The following is an 18328-nucleotide window of genomic DNA, read 5'->3' as shown; positions in this document are numbered from 1 at the left end:
TTTCATATTCCATTTTTTTGTGTCTGCTAAAGATTTTCTACTAATCATACAATATACTTGTGGGTTAAAGTAACAACATTTTTAACATTGGAAAAGAGGACCATGCATATTCCAGACCAGATATTTCACATTTTGGGGACAGAGGTTCAAAAGAATATAAAAACTGTTTGGGTACTTGAACCAATTGTTGTGGGGTTTTTTCCCCTCAATTAGAAAGAGAATTAAAACTTCTACACGGTCTCCTTTTAAGAGTAACTGTGTGATCCTAAAGCATTACATTGGTAAAAGCTGTCAGTGTTCAGTTCGAAGTGTTTTCCTGTCACTTCTCCAGTACAATTTAGATTTATTGATGTCAGATTACTTTGTGACCTGATGTCTGTGCTTTGGGTTGGCTTTCAAATCAATAAATAGCTATTGGCTTTTTAAAGGTCGTGGTAGGGGGCTTGCATTAGTCTACACTACATTAAACAAAATGCGTTAGGTTCTTACCTGTTTTCTCAGAAATACACCCAAGATATGACTAAAGTTATACTCCAGATATCACAGTGATCACTCTGAAATGCTGGTAGAATGGGATTCGTCCATACACAAGAGTTGTGAATCAACATCTTTTTACAACTCGGGCACCCAAACTTATTGATCTGACTGTCTCCCACTTGACCTGAACTGTTTTAAGGGTCTGACAGCTAATTTAAAAAATGTTTTCCATCTATGTAGTATATAGGATAGTATTTTCAAAAGGAAAAATTCCGTCAGACTTCCTTTTGCTTATCAGAATGTGCTTGCATGTTTCACATAGAAATGTGAATGTAAGTTTACTGCTCCTTAGGTTCACTCGTGCTGAACTATTTCCACTCTAAAATGTCTGTATTGGATGGCATGCAGTGATGGCCATAACTTTAAACCTCTGCAGGGCTTGAGTATTTACAGATACGGGGGTTTTGTAAAACTGAGTTTATTTACCTCTTTTCAGGCTTACTTCCTTAAAAAGAAGTTTCTGTACTACTTTTCTCATTTTGAAAAGTTCTGTGGCAATAATCTCAAGGGAAAGAACACATATTGAATTTGATATGTTATAAATTCAGAACTTTTATTATGAGGTTATATTTGTATCATTCAGAATTAAAAGCAATGATAGCCATAATTCGCATGAAAGCATTTTTTATTGCTGAAGAAAATTGCAGTACAGTTATTGATACTTAGTCTTAAAGTGGTATCTCTTCAGAAAATACAGGTTTTATGTCCTAAATGCGAGAACTTTCAAAAACTTGTTTTTCTTGAGATGGTACTGCACTTTGTATAGTAATTTGTATATTGTTGTTATAAAATGTAAATAAGTTTCTGTTGTACTTTTTAGCTCTTCAGAGTGTGCAGAGGCGAAGCATCATTTTTATTAAAGTTTTACTAAAAGTAAGGTTTATGAATAGCTTCTTATACTCTGTGGAATTTGAGCGTTCAATTTACGTCGGTGGATCATTGCCATAGGCATTTCAAAAGGTGATTGCTGATTATTTTTTTTTGAGAAATGTTAGATTTTTCTCTAGTGAAGCAATGAAATTAATTGGAGAATTCTAAAAATTATTCTTTGATCATGTAATGTCTGCTGGTGAATACAATGTGGAAATGAAGTAAAACAAAATGTGGTAGCATTCTGACTAAAAATCATGACAAAACTTGAAAGTTAAGTGAAGACACTTTAAAGTATTTCTGTATATTGTTATTTAACATCTTGTTAAAGTGTTCCTTTGCTGTGCAGGAATGACTAATGCCTGCTCACATGACTATCTGTAGATTGTTGGTTTTAATGTTTTACATTAATTTTCAGTGTTATATGTCATCTTAAAAAAAAATCCCTATGATTGATTCATTCTAAATTTGTCTGTTTATTATAGTATGTTAGAGCATGAAAGCACCAATCAGATATTTGTGCAGTATTTAAAACGCTGTAATTTCTTACTCCAGTTTTACTCCAGATAATTGTCTAGTTCTATGCGTAGATAATAAGGAGTTCTGTTGAAATGCTAGAAAAAATAAGAACCGTGTCTTTCCTTGCAAACAAGTATATAAATCCACTAGTCATCTCAAGAAATAATATTACCGGTATTAAAAGTTTTATAGTAAGCAGGGCTTCTTAGAAGGATTTGTGTTAGGCAGAGATGTGATTGACATCTCTATCTATTAGACCTTACTGCATTCCAGAGACTGAGACAACCTAGAGTTTTCCTGAGATGGGCAAATTTTGTTTTGAAGAATGTGGCAAAATATTCAGTCTCCTGAGAGACTGGATTTTTGGGGGAACTGTCTCATTTGGCCTGCTTTTTTCTACTTCATGGGCCTTGGTAAAGTTAGTAATGGCAGTAATCTGACTCTTAGCGAATGATAATTGAGTATAAATTATTCTTTTAGTCTACAATTCGCTTGCTAGAACCTGTGACAGGATTCCTTGCTAAGGAATTATATGCCATAATAATGAAGCTTTAGACAATTTCTTTAACCTGTTGTGTTTTTTCTTTTAATATAAGAAATTATTTAGAAGTACTTAATCTGACTCTCTTGAGTTTTGAAATTCTCTAATATGTGCACGTGTTTGGTCTCTTCAGGATGGTAAACAAAAGGAGATTGGTGAGTTCCTGCTTCACTTTAAAAAAAAAAAATGCTATTTTTACTGCATGACGTGTTTGTTATTTTCTAAGTTTACTAAACTTTCCCCTAATCAACAAATTTGGAAGAAGACTATGTTGCTTTTTTCCCCTTCAAACTTTATAGCATGTAGTGTTTAAAATCTATAGTTTTGATTAGTTCTGCCCACAGGCAGGATAGGAAAAGCAAAGAACTTTGCTTTGAGAAAATGTGAATTAAATGCAGATTGGTTTAAATATCTCAAAAAAAAAAAAAAAAAAAGGCTCAAAATAGGACTCCTGTCACTGAAGAGTTTTACATGTTTTATGAGTTTTAGCCCAGTTTCATGAGGAAATGCGGCTTGCATAATTGTACTGACTCCCTGTGAACGTCCAGTTCCCTAGACAAACCCTGTGTCTCTTCCCTGTCACTCCTGCACCCTTTGCTTTGCTCTCAGACAGAGGGGATGGAGGTCTTGAGTACTAAGGTGTTACTATTTCTGTATTCATGATTAGTTGGCTTACTAGGTCAGTCCTTACTTTCAGAGCTATAGGAAAGGAAAGGGAAAAAAAATTGCTTTCTTTTTCGTTTTGGCAGGGAATGGGCATGCACATGATTCTCTCTCTTAACAGGCAGCAGTTTGAGATAGCAAATGTGATGGGGCCTGTGTATACTGGGTGGAATACATGATAAATTGGAGGGAAATGTTGTTTTGCAGCAGGAGAAATATTAGATGGAGAACAGTCAAAAGAGTTTCAGTAGGTTTAAGTTGTTTTCATGCATAAATAGCCGTTGTTAAAGGGAGAGTTATTGGCTGAATTATTTTGGCAGGTTATTTTAAACAACTTTGGTCAAAATCGATACAGCTTGTGATAAGTTTTCACTTCTGCTCAACAGGTACAGAGGTGTCAGAGCTTAACAGTTGCATGCACGTTGCTGTATAAGCTGTTTTTTCCAGGTTGGGTACTGATCATCCCTGTAAGCCAGTGAAACTGAAAGCCTGAAGCCTCTAGCCCTTGGACGGGCTGCATGTCAGAATAGTTCAGGATGATTGACACTGATGGCTTGCCAAAGAGCTAGATAAAGTGAGCTAACAGGATCTAGTAAGAGATTTGTTAGAGGAGACATCAAAAGTGACACATGCTGGGGAAATGGCCTTACTTGAAAAAATGTCTACTGTAACATTTCTGACCATTTGTATCCCATGAAACAGCCTCCGGCGTTTTTTGGGCTGACCCCATCCCTATTAGGTCCATAATTCCCTGGGCTTACCTCTCGCAGCATCAGCATCTTTTGAAGATTTCAGTTATGCAGCTGAAATCAAGCTGGACTGGTCTGTTCTTCTCTGAAGCAAAAGGGGTTTCTTGGTGGCTGCACCTGACAAGCACTAGTGATTTGCTGCCTCTTGGTGAGACACCAGACTTGCTGCTGCTTTTAAGCATTGACAGTCCTCAGCTAGGAAATAGCCACAGTGTACCAACAAAATTCTCTCTTCAGCATGCTGTGCTTTATAGTCTGAATGTCAGCCTTCAGGAGTTAGGCGGTGAAATTGAAGTCTGCAGAATGCAAGCATTCTTACTAACAGATCAATATTGACACTTATTCATAATGTTCTTACAGATACCTGGAAATGGTTGAGGTATTTCCTTTTTCAAAGCAGACTTTAAAGTGTTGGCACTTTTTTTCACAGAACTGTAGAGTGTTGGTTTTGTATAGGCTATAATCTATGAGGTCTACATAGGTCTTCTGAATAGTTTGCCCTGGGGCAAGGAATTCCACATTTCATTTCTAGTTCCAGCTCTTGCAAATTTTGAGCTAGTTGAAAACTTCCTTATTTTGCTTATCTGAAAGAATGCACTACTTAACACCCTTCTTTAAGTCCAGAGCAGCTTCCTCAGTTTCTAAAGAATTCTGTAAATCAGAGCTTTTTTTCAAGGTGTTTTGAAACAACATATATGATGTATGCATCCATAGCTAAAGAAGGGTACAGAGATATTTTTCCTGTGTTGGAAGTAGCTATCCATCTGCCTTCTACACTTAGAACTGCTTGGTAAGCTTCCAGACAGTTTCCTGGAGAGTAAATATGTTGTGCTTGGTCTACTTGCACAGTATTATAAATCCTCTACTTTCCTAAGTGTGACTGCAGCTACTAGGTTTCTAGGTATCCAAGACTTGCAGATTCAGTGGCTTCCAAGACTCCTGGACAGTTTTGAGATCATTCTGTGACCGTAGCAAGTTGTGTCCATGATTTCAGAACTTTTAGTATATATACTGTAAAGTGAAATTAGGGCTGTTTGCACGTTGGGTTCTTTGATTTAGATACTGAGTAGCGCTAGAAAAATCTGGGAACCCTTCAGTCTGCTTTGAGACAGTTCCCTCATTGGAAATCCTTCCATCTTGTTGGTTAAATGCACTTCAGCTTCACTTAATATTTAGTGCAATGAGTAACCAAAATCCTTGTTATATGCTAAGAAAGAAGCCCTTCAAATGTTTCACATCTTTTGAAATGTTTTAAGAAATTGATGATGTGCTCTGAATCATTCTTTTATAACAAAAAGAACCCCCAAAATCTTACATTATACTTGTCAGTCCTTCGTAATTTTTTTTCAGTACATCTGTCAGTAAATGTTACTTACATTTATGTTAGTAGAACTCAATAATAGTGTAGAAATCTATGAACTTGCAGTAGGATTAGCGCTTGGAACAATAGACATTAATTTTCTGGGCTGGAAAACACTGAGTCTAGACTTCTGCCATTTAGGAGGTTGTATCTAGGCAACTGCTGTTGAATGCCAGGATTTTTCTCTTTGACAGACGTTTGCTCTGCCCTGCCAAAACCATGTTTCTAGGGAGAAGAAAAAGTTCACCCAGATGTAGTGACCGAGTGTGCAAGGGAAACGAAGCTGGGGGAAAATGATGTAAATACTGAGTTGCTATACAAGAACTTCAGCTCTCCAGAGTTGAACCAATAACTGAGGGCTCTGTCTGCATGTATATGGTGAAAGGTGACTTCCTGGAGGGCAAGCAATCTGAGAGCAATATGCTTTGTCAGCCAGTTTTCGCATGTGTCCCTGCACCCCTTTTTATAAGAATATTTTCTTGCTTTTTCAATTTCGAAAATGAATTTTCAGTTTTTTTCAATTGCAATGTTTTAAGTATTTTAAACTTATCAGGCAGCACTATAGAGATGAGCTGTGTATCGTCGTGAGGCCTGCTGGGATTCACTTAAAATTGAACACTTGAATTTGGCTGAAACTTTGCAGACTGATTTTGTTAAAGTCTTGTATGAACTAATAATTGTCACGAATTCAGCTCTGATCTTTGAGCTGCCATGATCTGTAGTACAAAAGCTCAACATATTTTTGTAAATCTGTTGAGTGAGTACTTGTGCATGAAGTTGCTTTTCTCTGTCAGGTAACAACTTGCTTTTACTACCATTCTGTTGTTCAGAGACACTAACAACTCCTTTCACAGATAAAGAGCTGACGTCATAAACTGCTTGATTTATATGAGTTACCAGATTTGTTACTGACTTCCTTATTCTTCCTCTGTATCTGGCATTTTTCAGAGTGTCAAAATGTCTTATACTTGTTAACATTTAACCTTCTTATTTTGCAATCGTTTCAGGCAGAAAGGGAGATGGAACGGTTACAAGATTCAAATATGTTGGATGCCTGCTTTGTTCCAAATTTGATTTTTGCTGATTACATTTAAGAGATAATCCCTAACATTGTCTCACTGCTGTAATGAAATTTTTTGTACTGGACACATAACAATCAAACTTACTTTATTATCACTGGAAATAAATTGTTACTAAAATCTCCAATAAATGTGTAACATTCCTAATAATTTCAGTATGTAAGTAGTTTAACATTAGTGAGGAACATTGCAGATTTATGTCCAAATTCTGAGTATTTAGCAGCTGGTGTTAGCTTATCAGTAACTAAAACATTTGTGGCTCCTCCTGCATCTATGCACTATGATATGTCTGGTCTTTAGGAAGATTAATCTGGTGAAGCAGTATTTGTCTTCCCTTTAGTTACCCACCTGAAGGTGACAGACTGTTACCACCTGAAACCTTTGAATTGGCATTTATGAAAATATTTACTGATGCTGAAAAATGGCCAGTTTGTGCATCTTACACTAGGGAACCTGCAGGAATTACAGGAACAGATAAATAGAAGGCAGAGGCAATATACTTAATGCTTGTAAAACTGCAACTGGATTTTTAAAGTCTCTTAATATATAAACTGCTTGATTCATTGAACAAAATGTGATGTTATCTGAAAGATTAAGTAGATATGCTTTAAATATGCTGATGCTAATGATGTAAACTTTGTCTCCTATCCCTTCGTTAATGTGGCTATCAAGGATAGGAAGGCATTCCAAATGCTCTTACACTGCAAGAAGTAGCCAGGAATCGTTCAGGAGGTGTTTTCATTTTATGGTTGGGCTGTTCTTGTGGTTTGCTGCTGTTAAACAGATTTGTCCTGTTCCTCCCATTCTTGGCTAAGTGATCCTCTGCCAGCTCTGATGCCTGTGTTGTTCTTGCCCTTCACCTGGATGGTTCAACTTGCTAAATTGACAGCCTCCCTACTAAGAAAGCTAAACTCCCTTCTCCCTCTCCCCCCTTTGGTATTAGTTTTTCCCTTTAGTTGACTGAACTCAGTCACTGAATGGTTAGAGAAATGCCAAAGTAGGTGGAACATACTCCTGGGAAGAGGTGGAAGACAGCACTGCCTGCTTCAACAGAAGTCAGTTATTAGCCAAAATATAATGAAATCTCAGCTTTAAAACACTTTATGCTGATATAATTGTTCCAGCCCTAAAGGCTGAACTGGCATGGATATTATATATACGTGGAAATACTGAATAGCTCTGCAACTGAAGCTAATAAACATTGCGATATTCATTGACCTAAGTGCCTGTATGAACCTCTTCAGTTTCTAGAGGCTAATAATTACCAAAATACTGTGTATTATACAGAGATATGACATAAATTAACATAATAAACTCATCACTTTACAGCTGCATCTCATGAAATGGTTTGCTGCCTGCTGCCAAAATAGTGGATTACATCAGCTTCACGAGCTGTGCTGAATATTTTCCTTAAGTAAAGTTATTTAAATTCCTAGTGTGATTTTTCTTCCATGAGGCAAGTAAAAATATATGTAATAATTGATGGTGACAGTCTCTGGGGTGCTGATTGTTCTGCATGGGTTTGGGGGGGTGGGGTGTTTTTTCCTCACCTTGCCACTTTTGTTATTTCTGCAATTGCTGCTCTAGGTCCAATAAGGATGCAACTTTTTAAAAAATTCTCTAGTTGTCATAGTGGGATTTTTGTGTTCTTCTATTTCCACAAATGCTTTTTTTATGCAGTGTCTTAGTTCCTTGTTAATCATGGTGAGAATGATGTTTGCTTCTACCCAATGGAGTCGGGTTGACATATATACCTCTTAAGTTTCTTGAGGCAAAGGCTCCCTTTTGCTTTGAGGTGTCAGTCATGTTGTAAAGGCCATAATAATTCTCAAAGAAACATTTCTGATTTTTGCCACTTGCTGCAGTGTAAGAGCAGATAGGCAAGAAAACGCTGCTTCAAGAGCCAGGCTTTTGCTGTTTGATGGTGACAGATAATGGTAATATTTACTACTTAAGAGCCATGCACATAAATCTACATGCTTATGTAGTATTGAATAAAAAATATTATGGCATTTCTTATAGAACAAAACTGCCATGTATATTAACACAGATCTGGGATCTGGATGTCAAGGAAATTGAGCCAAAATTAAAGCTGTTTTACCAAATTGATTCAGTACTGTAAGAGTATTTTAAGAAGCTGTAATAAGAGAGGCTCTTATTATTAAGAGAGGAATAGACTAAAATATTTCTGTTTAGATTAAAGGTGTAAGCACTAAAGGTGATAAGCAGTGTCATGCTTACAGCTTACTACTTGCTGCAAAGCTAAGTGTAGACTAGTTACTGTAATTTCTGAAGTGTATTAATGCTCTGTTCTTTAGAGTTGAAGCAGACTGAATATTAAAGAAAAGGCTCTGTTAGACTAAGTTTACATTTTGTCTGGAATTCTGCACCTCTTTCACCCTTACTCAGTCTCCCACTTTTTCATCTCGCTCAGACTCAATACACAAAACCTTGAACAAAATGTTTTGTTTTCTCTAACTCAAGAACTACCCGTCATCGCTCGCCCCTCCAACCTTAGATCATTTTCACTGTTTATGCTTTGCTTCTTTTTGAAAGCTGCTCTCTGGATCTGTTCTCCATCCACTACTGCTTCCCTGTACCTTATTGCCCTGGTTTTGCTGTCTCCTTTTCTTCTCTGCACCATCTTTCCCTGCGAATGTTAGTGAAGGTGTAATGGTCCGGTGGCAACTCTGGCTTCCGAAGGATGTTGTTGGCCATCTGCAGATGTAAACACACTGAGAGCTGCTGGGTGAAGTTTCAGAAGCTGCTTCCCCACCCAAAACTGACCTGGGGAGAGCTGAATAGATGTAAAGTGTTCACTGCCCTCTGATGTGCCACCTCCATCCTCCACATCCCATGTATGGCCCCAGAAGATCTTATCTACAAATACATCAGAAATTACGTTCACTGAGAAGAACTGAGCTCCATGTGGGAAACATCACAAGATGTAACGGTGAGGAGTCCAGATAATGCTGAAATGGTGGGGGTGGAGGGAGGGGAGGGTGGGGGAGAATGTTTGGGGTTATCTTTTATATGGAGAGATACATATACAGGAGGATACGTATACGTATACAGAGGTACTTTTAAATTTGGCTGGATAAAGTTACAGCAGGGGTAGAAACACTTAAAAAGATACATGCCAAAGCTTTCTATTTTATTGCTGTGCAAAGCCAAATGAAGTTTTGGGGATTCTGACACCCCTCCCCTCACCCTCTGCCAGAGCCTATTTCTCAGGCAAGCTACCAATTGGATGTGGCAGAATTGCTAGTTAGTTTGGGGTTTTTAGATCACAGAAAACCTACTTATATAGTAAAAGAATGGCTAGCGATGAGAAAGGGTCAATTGACAGGAGAGAAGGGCGATTGCTAGTGTCAAATGAAGGGTGTATGTGCTGCTCCCAGGGCTTTTTGAAAACAGTTCCTTTCAGCATATTCACTAATGACCTTGAAGGTGAGGTTAATTTGATATTGATCAGATTAACAAATGTAAAATCTGGTAAATAAAAGCAGTTAATTAAAAATCATGAGGAGGACTGCAGTTTGTTGTTGAATAGAAGTGAGGGGAGCTTTAACATAAGGGAAAACAAGATGCTACAGAACTCCTGAAGTTGGAGAAGTTGACACTCCGTGTTACCTGCTAAAGAGAACTTCAGCTTCTCCTGGAGGGGCTCTTTGTGCTTCAGCATTTGATGCTGTTCACTGTTAACTACCTCTTGAAGCTTAGGAGAGAATAAGGTCTTGCCTTCAAAGAATTGTAGTTGGATTGCAGGCATGCAGATTTTCTTTACAGACTTAGATTTAACTGGTGGAAGGGAAGTCTGGAGCTGTCATGGATATCATGCTTGCTCAACTTGCCTTAAATTCCCTTACCTACCAGAAAAGTATTGGAGAGATGGATTGTAGCAAAATGAGGATGACTAAACTGGAAACATGGAACCCAAGCGATCAAATGGGCATCGAGGTTTCCCTGTAATTTCTCTGAGATGCCTCCCGGTCCTGGAAACCAAGGTCTCACCTGCATAGCAGCTGTTCTTGAGACTTCTGTCTTCTAGTCAAGGCCTCTTCAAGCTTTGTTTAGTCCTAGAAGGCAAAAGGATACTTTACATGTATGTGTTAGGTGAACGCACAGATCTTAGTCTTTACATGGCCCAGGAAAGCTTCAGTTTGCATTCTGCACTAACATTCCAGTGGAGGCTTTAGGCAAATGCTTTCACTGCTGTTGCTATTTTTTGTGTCTTTTATGACATAAAGCGAGATGTGAGAAAATTCAGCAAGTGAACCCAGAGCATTAGTTTTCATGTAGTGGGCAGAGAGAAAATGAAGTACTGTTGACTGCCTACCTCACTGCCTTCCTCATTGTCCATCCTTATCCCATGACTCCACTGAAAGGCCTTTCATGTTCTGTATTAGAAAAAACATTAGAAGGTAAAAAAACCCCAAAACTTTCTTCACTCCACGCATTGCAGTTGTATCATCCTTTCCCAGGTGCCTGTTTTGTTTTTAAGAAAAATTATTGTAGAACCACTAGTGGGGAAAGAAGGAGAGTGCACGAGCAATTCCCTCTCTTCCCTTTGAAGCAAGGATTTTAAAAATGGACTTATTTTGTTAGAATTCAGGGTAAGTGCTTTTCAATAGATGAGATATACTTTTGCTCAGTTCCAATGGACTCCACCAAATCAACCTCCCACTCAATTCAATTAATTCCCTCCCCCCTGTGAGTGAGGAGCGAAGTTTGGCTATAAAAACACTGAATGTAAGATTAAAATGTCTACCGAGATGATCAGAAGGGAGTCTATTTTAATAACCCTCTCAGATTGCTGTGCATGAGATGTGGAAGTAGGAGGTTTAATAATCTCAGTGCAGTGCCTTTACAATTATAATCAGAATTGAGCAGAGTATTGGTCAATAGGAAATGTGCCTCTTAGGGCAGGGAGAGTAGTGTAACAAGAATTACATCTCAGGATATTAGTGGAGGAAACCATCTGAAAATAATAATCAGTTGCAGAGGCATGGATCTCAGGTTTGCAGGAAGAATTGTTCGAAATTAAACCAAAAGCCTTAGCAGGAAAATTCACAGAGACTTGGATCATCATTGTGTGAGCAGGAAAGAAACACTGGTTCCAGGTGCAGAATGCTTTCCTTTGAATTTTTGCTTTGAGATATTTACATCTGGTGCCAAGGTAAAAGGAAGAACTTATTCACTCTATTTTTCCTTATGGCCAAGATTGGTTCCTGGAAATTGTCACAGGGCACACAAAAATTGGCATTAATTTTAAGTAGGTTGTGGGTTGTGGAAATATATATGGTGCTAATAGAAAATAGCATTCTGCGGACCTATTTCCTCCTTAATCTCCTAGGCTAAAAGTTTGCTGAGTTTTCCCTCTTTTGTCACATAGTATGTGTCCAACGTCTTTTAAATTACCATTGGGCTGCTGGTGGCTGAGCTATTGTGTAGAAGTTAAGCTTAAGACCTGTAATGGCAAAGTTTTTTGATTGTTTGCCCTTTTTTCCTGTTCACATCTGTGTGCGTGATTTGGAATAAGAGATTAAATGTCATTAGCATGAGTTCACTACTCCTATTTAATACAATTGTGCTTTGTGATAAGAATCTTATAGTATCTTTTAAAACTCTTGAAGATTGAGGTAAGGTGTAATTTTATAAGGTGCTATAATTTTCTGCTCTACAGATGTCACTGGCTTGAGACACTTACAAATTCAAACTAAATTATCATTTCTGAAGTCATCAGAGAGAACTGGGAAGTTCAGCAGTGGAAGAGGAGTATTTGCAGTTTTATATCTTCTATTTAAATGTGTAAGATGAAAACAGAGACCAAACATTGAGATAAGGAATATAACCTCTGTGTTCTTAACCTTATAATGAAGGAATATAGCCTCTGCAGGCACAATCCTGTGGAGTCCTTGAACGTGCTAAATATCTGACTAAGAGTATATGCATATAAGGTTTTGAAGAGAGAGGAAAATTTTGGATGCCTATCTCTACTTGCAGCCTTCTGCTAAGACATGAATTCCGCTTCTTGATCTTTTGCTACTATTTCGGTGGGGTCAAACTCAAAGGAAAGATGTAAATGATACAGTTAGGAATTTTGACAAAAGGCACTTGGATTTATTTTTCGTACTCAAAGGAGAGGAAATGATATTAGCAAAAGTCACTTGACAAAACAAAATTTACTTGGATTACAATGCATATTCATGAAAATGTTTGCATTTCTGCAGGTTTTGACCATCTGTAGCATTTAGCACTTCAAACTTGCACATCAATGTATAATTATTAACAGCTCTTCATGCCAAAGCAATTTTCTGTGGAGGTAAGCTAATGCCTTAATGCATTTCTAAAGCTGAAGGTTTTCTGAATTCAGTCATTAATCACAGTTGTTAGTCCTTCATTATTGTGCCATACAGATACCTATTTCTTATGCAGAAGCAGCAAATAGAGTGTGGAGTTTAGTCAGTGTTTCTTTAAGTCAGACCTTAGTCACGCAATAAGGTAATTGAAATTACCACTTCAAGAAGTTTCAAAGAGCTGATGGTTATGCCTTTGCAAAATTTTTTATATGTATATATTATATATGTATATCACTGCTTATGAATAACAGAGTCACTCGTTGGGCTCAAGGAAGTGGCATCAGGCCTCCTTTTTCAAAGCTGTCTCTGCTAGGAAGCAGTCTTGCAAGGCCAACAGCAGCTGGGTTACCCTGTCAGTCGTACCGTGTCAGGCTGGAATTGCTTAGGAAATGATGTCAGAAATACCAGACTGGAGCACAGAAGTCAGCAAAACTGGCACCAAGGCGGGGGAAAGTCCTTAGAGGCAGGTTGTTTATTTTATGGGAGGGTGAAACAGAGAAAATTAGGTCAGGTAATGGGAAGAAGTGTGGTAAAATAGGCAAAACTCTTCCATTTTACTACAGGGATTGCCTCCAAATGTAAGAGCTGTAAGATAGCCACAAAAACTTGTAAAGCTTTGACCTTACTTGGAATGAGAGTAATCTAATTATTTGAGAGTTCAGCTGTAGATGATACTAGTTTTGTTTGAAAAATAGCACTGATCCTCTGGAATTCTTCAACAGCTACTAAAGCATTACCATATTATAGGGATTTTTTTTTTTTTTTCTAAATTTGCTTTCAGTGTAAAAGTGTCTGGTGAGTCTCAAGCAATAAATAAGCAGATGTTAGCAGTGCAGTCTGAATGTTTTTTAATGTTGCCTGAGCTGTCTCTGCTTTTCCAGAGCCTGAAGCTGTGCAAGTGTCACAGTGCCTACCAGAGCCAAAGCACTGGCTTGCAATACTAGTGAGAGGCACTGTGGGGTGGCAGGGGCGTAAAGGAGCTATAGCTCTCGCCCATGTGTCCACCAGAGCTAATCCACCCTTTTGGTAATCAAAGTTTCCAGTCCTCAGGCTATAGCACAAACCTGCCCAATGCTCCCAAGATAGAGGAAGGGCCTGAGCTATGCTTTCCGTCACTCTGACTATCCCAGGTGGATTATTTGGATGATTGCAGGATCATTTGGTGGCTGTCTCTCATAAGGCACCTTTGAACCCCAACTGCCTTAATCTAGTCCTGAATAGAAGTTAATTTAGAGCTATTCAGAAGCTAATTTAGAGAGATTTACTGAGCTCTCTTCAAAGGAGTAGTCTTTTAGGGTTCCATTTCTAAATCATGATTTTTCTTTTTGCTGTGATTTCCAGGCTCTGCTTCAAGGGAAAATGTCTTGGTTACTATTGTAGCACATGAGATGGTGGTTACTTGATATATCTTAAACAGTGCTTAGTTCTTCTGGAATCACTGATGCTACCTTTGGGTAGCATAGGCACAATCTACATGTGTGTGACTCTTGACCCCACTAATATAGTCAGAGAGACCAACTGCAGCTTGCAGGGGGCTCCTGGATTGCAGCAAATGCCTAATCTTCTATATTTTTCCTCAAGAATCTCAAAGTCACCATTCTTGTTACATACATCCTACGGTACTGCTTGTTGTCTTGCCACCAAGCAAGCTCCTGAAGCCTAGCGATACCTTAGGATGGAATTCTGGCCACCTTCTACCCAGGCCTGCAACATTCTGATGAACATAGGGGTTAATAACAGCATGTTCCTAGCACGATAACAGAAGAGGGCTTACCTAGAAAGGGAACCAGATACTGGTTAAAAACCCCCCAATATTTCCAATAACAAACTGAAGAGCAACTGGCACTGGGTATTCTGTAATGCTTTTGGTGCATCTTGATTGCCAGCTGTCTGAGGACTTTGGATAAACTTCACTCCAAACTTCAGGATTTTGGGTGAGGCTGTCAGGCGATGCACCAGATGCTGAAGAACGAGCAGCAAACACGTTTGAGGCCATGCAAGCATCACAGGATGGGCACGTGGTCTGTAAGTTGTCCCTTTGGCCTGTGATTCATTTTGTGAATGTATGTTTTTAGGGCAAATTGTCTGCTGCATTCAGAACCAGGATTATATTGCATGGATTGTGGGGCAGCATAGAAAAATGAAGAGATGACGGTTCCCTGCGTTGCTACCTGGCTGTAAGGCAGAAAAGATGACAAAAATACCCTTTGGGGCATTGAGAGGACTACTGCTGTGGGTAATTAGTGTATCTTCATGTTTGTGCATCAGTGCTTTCTGGCTGAAATGTCTCTGAAATAATGATTCTTTATGCAGGGAGAGAACAGAAAGAATGCAGTGGTAAACCTGGAGCGAGTGAGAGTCAGTCTGCAGTCTGAAGCACCAAGATAACCAGATCAGCACTCACCAGGCTGCTTCAGTTGCAGGAGCAACATACAGCTTAGCCCACGGCAACTACCTTGCACACAGCTCTTGTCTGCTGCAACTGAGTTGTAGGTACTACCCGATCCATTCAAACATGGCGTGATCTACTGGTATGATTTGCACTGATTTTTAAACTAACATATTTTAATTCCTGTTTAGATTGAGGAAGAAGGAGGACTCTCATGTTTAATATGACACAGTTTGCTCTGGCAGTGTAACCCAGTCTAAGGTCTTGACCCTAAATCCCAACTGAAAAACATTCGTGCTGCCAAGGCCAGTGAAAGAGGAGCATTTGGAGACTTGCCTCAGCTCTTGCAGGAAAGTAGGAGGAAGCAAGCCAGAGAGAGCACGGCGATGCTCTTGGATACATCAGGCTGGTGGGTCTCCAGTGTGGGGAGCACTGTGAAGGCTGTGGGGTGGCACATGTCTACTGGAGTTTAAGTAGCAGCTTGAACATTGAGTTTCTGACTATAAAAAGAGTTTATTTGCTCTTGATAGGGGAGCATGCAGAAATACAAGGTTTAGACCTTTTGAAAAAGCTGGTACAAACCTGTAGCATAGGGGTTATGCACTGCTCTGGACTGTCAATTGCATTGGGAAGGAGAAAACTAGATAGCTGATTTCACCCATGATATTTTTAACTCCTTCTTTGCTTGCAGTGGTGTCCAGTGAGTGTAAAATTCTTTATCTGGATCTGAATTTGGTGACATTTTAAAATGAGTGGTTCATTTGTAAGTACTGTATAAAACATGAGGCTGAGGTTTTTCTGACCCAATGAATTTGGTCACACTTTCTTGCTTGAGTTCAGTATTTTCCTGGGGTGTCAAGTGGGAGCTTGATTCTTGTTTTCAGAAAGAACTTTATAAAAAAAGTTATTGGTAGAGAAGTTAACTTGAGCTAAGATATTTTCTTTCTCTGTTACTCCTTCCAATTAGTTAACTAAATTGATTAAAAAGCTGTTTTTAAAACACTGGATTACTCAGTCTTTTGCAGTTCCTTTTATAAGGAAAACATGCTAAGTAAAAAGGAGCCTAAGGTTTCCAGTAGAGAAATGGGCCTGTAATCTTTGTATCTATGTGTGGGAAGTACTTGAAAATTGCCTCCTACGGACAGATTAGTGACTTGTTTGTAGAGGGAAGTTTCTGAAGAATTGTGCTCTGCATAAACCTTAAATTGTGAAAAACATCTACTTGCCTGTGAACTTCATTATCTAGGTACTGTCTAAAACAAATGTCAGATTGACACCTCAGAAATTGTTTGCTACCGATTCCCCTATTACTTTACAGATGTTCTAAAGTTTTCACACCCGCTTCTCCTGAAAATATCTAAAGACGAGGGCAGGTTATGTTCTGTAGCATTATTGTTTTGGCAGGTATGCAGAAAGCTGTGCGGGCTGATCACATGCTTCCCATCTGTCAGCTCATCACTGTTAGTAGGTGCTTGAAGGAAAAATGCAGTTTTTTCACACAGCACTGGATACTGGAAGTTCATATGTCAAGAAAAGATGGACAGGGAGACAATGAAGTGTTTCATAACAGACTTTTATCTACAAAAGACATCCCTGTGCTGCCTTGTTGCGAGTTGTCACCTTTTGTGCAGGTGTGATTTTGGCTTACTTTGGACTTGCTGATGCTCACTGAAAAGGACATTATGCTCAGTCTGGGCCTGCCTACCCTGAAACACAGAGCAGGATTTCTTCCAACAGTGCTGAAGTTCTTCTAAAGGCTAACACAGTATTACAGTGTACACGTTTTCTTGATTTCATGGAACTATAGCTCGTTCCTGAGTGCCAGCTACTGAAAACTCTCTCTCAATCACTGTGTATGTCACTGTTTCTTATCCACAGTGTAGCGCTGTATGGTACAGCAGTTCCATAGGAGCATCTCCATATATCCACTGCAGATACAGATTCTTCCACATGCAGGTTGGACTCTGATTTTAATGACTAAACACAAACTTTCGTGGCTTCCTTTGTCTGAAAACCACTCTAACAACCCAGTTAAATTGCCCACATCAGCGGTCTCCTGGGCTGCAATTTATCCCAGATGTTAAATACAGGAAACTGTGCTTAACCTGGATTGGAGGCATCCTGGAGTGTTTCAAACAGCTCAGTGCTTATAGGTTTTGGTATGGCATGTTACAGCATGACAGTGGCATGACTGAGTTGTTATAATGGCCACTTTACCATTCATAATGCATCACTCATAACCTGTATTCTTATTGATTTTAACAGCAGCTAGGCAGGCTCTTTTGTGTGATTCAGCTACCTGAATATTCGACATCTCAGCTGAACCAGTGTTCTTAAAATTGGTCATCAGATATAAGCAGATCAACAGGACAGTTTGACCTGTGTCAAGATAGGTTTTTTGAGCAGAGGCAGGGGGTTAAGTCATCTCTGGAGGTAACTGTTTTTCTCCATTGATTCTGATATAATTTAGTGACTTTCAAAGCTCTATGCTTAGTGTCTCAGAACTATCTTTTCAACTTTGGTTATCAATATCTTTCCCTTTAATTGTGAAGAAATGTCTTTGCTTGAAGCATCATACTAGATTTGCTCCCTTTACTTTATTTCCTCTTATTTTCTTATTGTTTCTTCTGATTGTGAATTAGAATGATTTCTGAGGTTAGATGAAAAAGAGGAGAGAGATGTTCTATATTCTTTATTTAAACACATTTTTCCAGTGATCAATAGCAGAACTAGAGCTATGGTTTTCAGGTTTTTTTCCTTAAAAACATAGATCAAACGGTGTTGTGAAGTCATGCATCTTCCCTGTCAAACATTTAATTTATTGTGCTGTTCATTTATAGCTTGAGACTGGAGAACTAGTGGTTGACAAAAGAGGATAGATGGCTTTTTTATTGAGTCCTTACACAGCTGGCAGAAGATAGCAAATGGAGGAAAAAAATGTGCAAACCTCATTTCCAAACTTCTAATAAATCGTGGACGGATTGCAAGGGATTTATGCTAACTTAAATAACTATTGCATTGCATTTCCATGGGCTTGAGAGGTTAATAATCATGTGTCTCATTCACTGTGGTTAAGCTGAGCACCAGAAACCAGGTTAAGAATGAACATTTATAGTAGTACACAGCAGCTAAAGTTATGAATTCATGCAAATAAACTATATGATCCATTTCTAACTTAGTTATGGCCTTTGTGTCGTGCCTCTGGAGTTAAAGCAATATTAGCATTGGAACAGTTCTTGTTTGGTATTATTTATCCTGT

At 38.7% G+C, this 18328-nt stretch overlaps 1 long non-coding RNA gene across 1 annotated transcript; it reads left to right on the top strand.

Moving 5' to 3' along the window:
* Positions 1-7959: 7959 nt before the first annotated feature.
* LOC128852907 (uncharacterized) lies at positions 7960-16138 on the top strand. The gene is made up of 5 exons (XR_008451020.1): positions 7960-9271; positions 12552-12643; positions 14756-14916; positions 14994-15169; positions 15261-16138. It is a non-coding gene; the product is annotated as an uncharacterized LOC128852907 (long non-coding RNA).
* The last annotated feature ends 2190 nt before the right edge of the window (positions 16139-18328 follow it).

Source organism: Cuculus canorus, chromosome 8 (genome assembly GCF_017976375.1).
Source record: "Cuculus canorus isolate bCucCan1 chromosome 8, bCucCan1.pri, whole genome shotgun sequence".
NCBI classification, from domain to species: Eukaryota; Metazoa; Chordata; class Aves; order Cuculiformes; family Cuculidae; genus Cuculus; species Cuculus canorus.
Note: the sequence above shows the minus strand (reverse complement) of the source record. Positions and strands in the feature narration are given on the sequence as shown.